The 7,121-nt window shown below is 34.8% G+C and overlaps 1 non-coding gene across 1 annotated transcript; it reads right to left on the bottom strand.

Annotated features, from left to right (window-relative positions):
• Window positions 1-205: 205 nt before the first annotated feature.
• Window positions 206-313, bottom strand: LOC114227184 (small nucleolar RNA SNORA58). The gene has a single exon (XR_003613264.1). It is a non-coding gene; the product is annotated as a small nucleolar RNA SNORA58 (small nucleolar RNA).
• Window positions 314-7,121: the final 6,808 nt, after the last annotated feature.

Raw genomic sequence — 7,121 nt, 5'->3', positions numbered from 1 at the left:
TGGAACAAGTGTCCACATTGATTATTCAATAAATAGTATTTGAGTATAGGCATTCAATTATTATAAACACAAAATACTATATTAGTTTACCAAGGCATTTAGCCTTCATTTTAATTGTGAAAAGGACAATAAGGATGCCTATTATAGATGCTTTAAATGTTATCATGTAGGTTTGGATGAATCTTCTTTTTTTTTTTTTTTTTGAAAATGTTGAAGTAATGCAACTTATCCAGCCACTGAATAGGCTGGCTAGAACTGGCACAAACTCCAAATTACTCTTGAATACACTGTGGATGAATCTTCTTGCAACCTCTAAAAGTCCAACACACAAGCAACAATATGTAAATGATCTTCCAAATAGTTCCATACCAAAATGGTTCCTTAAACACTAGGCTAGTGAATTACTACATGTATTAGAATATTTGTTTAACCACTTTTACAGATCTATCTATTAACAGAGGCTTAAAAAAGAAAGGTTTATTTCTCTCACAGGTAAGTAAAGAAGTATAGGGAGTTTTTTCCCCTGAGGTTAACCAGGAAATGGTTCCCTCTATGTCATTACTATTGTGTCAACTCCCAAGATGTTGCCTTTATCTAAGCTTCACCATCACTACATCCAAAGGAAGGTGTGGGGGGGAAGAGTGAATGGCAAACACATTTCTTTTAGGGATATGACCTGAAAATTGCACACAGCATTTTTGCTCATCTTCAATTTTCTGGTATTTGATCATGTGACCAAATTTGAGGCAAGGAATGTCGTTATCTCACTGGACAGTTGTCTTAGGTCAAGTTTCCCTGGAAAGGGATTTCAAAGAAGATATTTCTCTCAGGAATTTAATGGGATAGGTGCTCTTGGAAGCAATATCTGTAAGGAAGCACTGGAAGCAGGATTGCTGAAAGCAGAGTTGAACTTCAGTGCATTTGCAACAGAGACCACAGCAGATCCCTCAGGAATCTCTGAAGTATTGTTATCCCTTCAGAATTGTCTAGAATTGAGGCAATCCTGGACCAACAAGTGATTGGATAGAAACTTCCCTGTAGGAGGGGACATGACTTTGGGTGAACCAGCTTGCCAAGGGTAATTCATAAGAAGGAAGACATCAATAGCCACTGAGACAGAAACAATTTAGGTAGACAGGGGCAGGACCAGGGGAGGAGGAAGTGAAACCAGAAACCCAGCTAAGCGGAGTTACTAAGATAGACCCCAACTGGGATGGGAAGGAAGAGTGCACGCAAAAGGCATGAACTTTAAAATGTATGGTTATTACCGAGACAGACAGCGTGCAGATAACCAATCACAAGGCAGGGAGGCAAGCAATATACAAAAAAAGCACTCGCTCCCTTCTCTTCTCCCCCAGAGCAGCGCACAATGGATACCTCACATTCCTGTTGCTGAGGAGCACATCCACTGTGCCCACGTGGCATATGGCCATGTGGGCCTCCACACATGGACTATTAGACTTTAATTGGCCGGGATACTAAACGACTCCCCACTGTAACATGGAAAGGAAGCTGTGGACACAGACCTGCTCTTGGAACCCTAGCTGCACCTTTCCCAGGACTGGCTTCTCCCAATAAACGATAGTTCCATTAATCGTTTTTGTCCGTGACTTCATTCTTTGATTTTCTCGAGACAAGAACTTGGACTAAAAACACCCACATTTTTGGTTTCACCACCACTCCTGACATCCAGAAAAATGAATGGCTTGATCATTAAAGGGAGATCTGTGCAATACATTTCAACATCCATTAATGCAGTTGAATGCTTAGCTAAAACTTGGGAGGTTCTCTTATAAAAAGGGAAAAAGAAGGTATGGACATTGAGAGAATGTATTGATTTTCTATGGTTGTGTTATAAATTACCACATGGTTAGCAGCTTGAAATAATACCCAGTTATGATTTCATAGCCCTGTAAGTCAGAAGTCCTGTTCAGTTTGTCTGGTTTCTCAGCTTAGGGTCGCACAAGGCTGGAATGAAGTACAGGCTTGACTGGTGTTTTGTTTTATTGTTTGTCATGACCTCCTGATTCATTGGTTGACGCTCAACCACTGAGCCATGACAGCTGGGCACTGGGAATAGTATTTTAAGTACTAATGGTTTATTTAGGCAAGGAAATTCTGATTCAACTGACACATTTAAAACAAACAACTTGCAGAAATTATGTTTAACCTAAAACTTTTTATTCTTTAATCTATAAATCATTTTTATGGATATAAATACCACAGGATTTGATATCTGGTAGGTAAAAGATAGGAATTATGGAATTTAATAGCAATAAATAATTGTTTTTTTAAGTTGTTTTCAGAGTTCTGTCAAAATAAAGTTAATTTAAATCAAAACACTTTTAAATTAGAATTTAATAATGATGTTTATTTGAATGTAAACTTAATTTGTAGATTAAAGAAGAACTGGTATATAATCAAGAGCATACAACATCCCAGATCAGAAGTTGAGAAAACCCACTTGAAAGATGGTTTGGAACATATAATATTAATGAGAAATTGACACCAGAAAATTTAATCTAAAGGTCAGTTATATCTGAGAGTCAAATAGAAAAATAATCCAAATTTAGATCCACTTTTCTCATATGAATTATAAATGATATTATTTATCTAGGACTTTTTGGAGCAATATGTCTTGAATTTCATGGATAATGATTTTTTTTTCCAGTCTTTCTTTGCAAAGGTCTTCCTTTATAACCCAGTATGGGCTTAAATCTCATTTTCATCTAGATATATTTTCTTAGCTTTGTGTTGGTGATTCTTACTGTTGTCATACACTTGTTAATGAGTGTCCTCAATTAGAATTTTTCATTGTTATCCTTTTAAAAACTCATTTTTAAAAACTATTATGTATTATTGTGATAGCAGTACATCCTCACAGATACAAAGTACTAAGTTAACAGTAAGTAAACACAAACAATCCTAATTTTCTTCATTTTTTTGGAAAGATTAGGTTTTGTGTACATGGGTCTGAAACAGAGGAGAGAACTGTAAAGCAACAAAATTGAGAAAAACTATGGAAATTCCCATTATGGGTTTCTTCACTTTCCTATTATTCCTGAATCAGACTGTATTGTTTATATAATGAAAGTAAGGATTAATAATAATACAATCATCTCACATACCAAACACTGGTATATGCCTGTAGATACTCTCAATCCACATTTCTTATATTAGAAGTCTGGCAGTCTCAGAAGGTCAAAGGGATATATAAAGAGAATATTTTTACCCCTTTAAATATATTTTTAATTGTAATCCTTTTTCCATCATGGGTTACTAGTCTCACTATTCACTTTAACAGCAAATTTATTCTAGGGCACTGAAGACAGAATTTTTTGCACAGCTTAACTCCTCTGGGGTATAAAATGAGGTGAGAGCCTCATTAGTGTAATTTGAACAGAACTCTGGTGGTGATTGGGGTGACAGAAGTCTGTGTTTAACTGTTCTTACCAACCTAGGTTTTCAGCATTCATCAAATTCACCATGTTTCCCATATCCACCTTTTTGTCTGGCTTTCCTGTTTTTGTTAATTATGGGTCTTTCCAACCAAATATACTGAGTTGTTTTTCATTCTTCCCTATTACTTAGGATCCAAACATTGTCAGGGCCTGTTTCTTTTACCTTTGTGATGCCTTGGGCCTCCCTACCTCACCCCAGGTAATCTAGTTTTCATCTGCATAGCTACCACTCTATTGAGTCTAAAGCTCCTCTTTGTTTTATAGCCTACTGCTTAGTCTCCCTGCTTCAAGCTCCTCATTCTCCAAACTACCTTATATTGACCACTTTATGTTTCATCAAATAGAGCTGGGACCAGAGCATTCCCCTGTTCCCTAAACTTCTCTGTTCTCTCTTAGTCATAAAAACCACTGTCTCTTCTCTGAACTCCTATAAAATGTTTTAATTTCTTATACCACAGACAATACATTACCCTGCTTTGTGTACATGCTTTGTCTTCCTGCTGTAGTGATTGGATATTGTCTTCTAGAAATGTATTAAATATTACTGAATAGATGAATATATGGATAAATGTACACTCATCTTTATATAAAGGTATGGTTGAATTTTCCGTTATTGTTTAGACAACTTGTCTTGTGAGCCTGCATTACTAAATGTGAAATCTATAAGGTCTGGCAAGTATGTAATGATTTAAAATTAAGTTCTACGTGTAAGCAAAACAGATAGTTTCTATGTGAAGAGTTATTAGGATCCCTGAAAAAGGATTGTATCCAATCCTCACTTCACCCCCCACCCAAATCCAAAACTCATATTGTTATGTATATAAGCCCCTAAGGTTTATTTACGTACTAACTATATGAATTCAGAACTAACTATAACAGAACTCAAGTTTTTTTGTTTGTTTTGCTTTGTTTTCCTTATCCCCATATTGGGAATATTGAACATTTTCATTTTCTGTGCACTTAATTTAATTGTGAGAGATGAGTCTTGATTTCTTGACTCCTAAGTAATTGTTTTCCTATTTTTTAATGTTGCAAGTACCAAAATAATTAGATTTATGATTATCATACCAATGTAAATTCTTTAAATGCTACTCAAAAATAGCATATTCTCTTTGGGTAAAGTGTCCTATAATTTTCTGAGTTAATTCATTTTCCAGGGAGACTAGATCATTACAACGGAGAGCCATGCTTTAAGAGAATTCCATATGAATAAATAGTGTCCTTGATTTTAGAAGTCCTTAATTTGGGTTCAAAGAATGAGCTTCAAAATATTAATGAATCTCTTGAAATTGTATATAGGTTTGTGCCTATCAGTGCTGCCCCTAATTTTGATCACATTCTCAAAGGGTTTTATGACCTACAAATTGTTAAGAATTTTCTAAAAGCAACACATTTTGAAATTTTGGTTCTGAGGCCTAATTCAGGAAAATAAAAGACTTTGCAGACTAGAAATATATATCTTCACCAGAGTGTAGTAATTTAGGAAATGAATATTAGACAAAGAATTTAATAATTATGTCAGCCAACCCTATGTTCAATATGAAGTCCTGTTACTCAGACTGCTTTCATTATTTTGTCACTCATTCATTTATTCAATAGCCATTCTTGCATTCATATCTTTTACTAGAAACTGCAATATTCATAGAGGAAAAAGAAGAAAAAATTAAGTTGTGTTTTTCTTCACTGATTCTGTAAAACACATCCACACATAAGACCATCTTTTCAAAACATTTTAAACCTACAAATTGCTTAAGTCAGTGTTTTGGGGGAAAATTTAAACAGATTTTATAAAGGTGACAAAATATTAGAGTAAGTTGCAGAAACATTTATTTTTTCATTATATACTCCTGTACTTCTTAAAAGAAAAAATAAATTAGCCTATGTAAGTGTGTTCTGATGAGAGCTTATGTGGTAATGAACACCTCCTTGGTAATCCATGTCTAAGTTATCTTAGTTGCGGAAAAACAAACAAACAAAAAAACAAGTTAAGCGACTTTCCTTATATAGTTTATCTGTAGACAAAAATAATCTAGAAAGTAATTGCCTAATTGAAATAATGTAAAGCATGGGCACTCTTAAAAGTATTTTCTCTAGATTTAGAAGCAATGTCACAGATCTGTATCATAATATTGATGACAAAAGGAAAGTAAGGAGAAGCACTGACAAGTTTTCTCCAATACTTGGTTTAACCTAAATGACTATATTATTTTCCAATAAGGCTAAACTTTTCATCATTAAAAATGCAATTCTTACTGTTGTCTCTGTTCTTTGCTCATTATATATTCCATAATGAAAATTATTTTACTTCTCTCTCCCAAACTTTTTTCCTATCAAGAATAATCTCCTCCAGGCCACACAACAAGTTGTTTCATCTTAAGACCCCTCTCTTCCATTTATAAATATTTAGCATTGTCTGACAAATAATATCAATTTTATCCAATAACTTTATATATTCTTTTATTGAGACATTCTATAAGTATTTAGTAATCTCTACCTATATGCTAAGAACTGCTTTTAAAAGTGGAGGTATAGCAGTATGCAAAATAGTATTCTCATTTTCACAGTACAACCATTTTAGAAAGAATAAGGAGACAACAAAAATATAATCAAGGAAATATTCTCTGAAAGATAGTATTTGAGAAGAGACTTTTAGTACTCAGAAAATAAATCTTATAGTTACTTAAGGGAAGACTATTCTCATGAAAGCAAATATTAATTGAAAAACCCTGAAATACTTATGTGCCTGAAATATTCAAGGAACAGTAATAATGCCAGTGTGACTATAGTTGAATAGTGAAACAGGAAGTCAGAGATGTAGAAAGAGACAGAAATAGCAATGTCATGTAGGCCTAAGTGAGATCTTTGTGTGTTACTTTGAATGAGGTGGGAAGCCAATGAACAGTTTGAATAGAAAAGTCCTATAATGTAACACACCTTTTAAAAGGAGAACTCTGATTATTAAGTAAGAAACAGACTACAAGTGTAGTTTTAAGATTTTTAAATATTTACATTTATATTTGTAATTGATTTCAGAGAGGAAGGGAGAGATAGAAACATCAATGATGAGAGGAAATTATTGATTGGCTGCCTCATGCACACCCCACATTGGGGATCGAGCCTGCAACCCAGGCATGTGTCCTGACTGAAAATGGAACCAATGACCACCTGGTTCATAGGTCGACGCTCAAACACTGAGCCCGGCTGGCCGGGCTACAAGTGTATTTTTTATGGGTAGTGGAGACATAACTGGTTTAGAGAGAATGAGAGGAGAAGCACTTTTGCAGTGGAGAGTAAGGACCTCTGAAACCTCCTTAAAAGCAATGAGAACCCACCGAAAGTTGTCAAAATCAACTTTTACAGAACTCTGAATATTAACCAGTGGTTTGAAGCAATTCAAGAAGCATTTATTTAAGAAAAATAGCAAAATATTGGTAAAACCAGTAAAGTTTGTAGTATTTTTCCTTGGCCACTCTCCACCACTCTCTCCCTCAGATCTTCTGTAGCCTGATAATAGCTCAAAAAATCATAGTGAAGATCAACAGCCTAGCAGTTACTGAAGGAGGCCGAACAGGTATGGAGCTAGCCATAAAGCTTCATTTTCAGAGAATTACTTGATCTGCAAGGGATCTCCCTGGAAACACTAAATCAAATGGCTGGTCT

The sequence above is a fragment of the Eptesicus fuscus genome, chromosome 1 (assembly GCF_027574615.1).
Source record: "Eptesicus fuscus isolate TK198812 chromosome 1, DD_ASM_mEF_20220401, whole genome shotgun sequence".
Lineage (NCBI taxonomy): Eukaryota > Metazoa > Chordata > Mammalia > Chiroptera > Vespertilionidae > Eptesicus > Eptesicus fuscus.
Note: the sequence above shows the minus strand (reverse complement) of the source record. Positions and strands in the feature narration are given on the sequence as shown.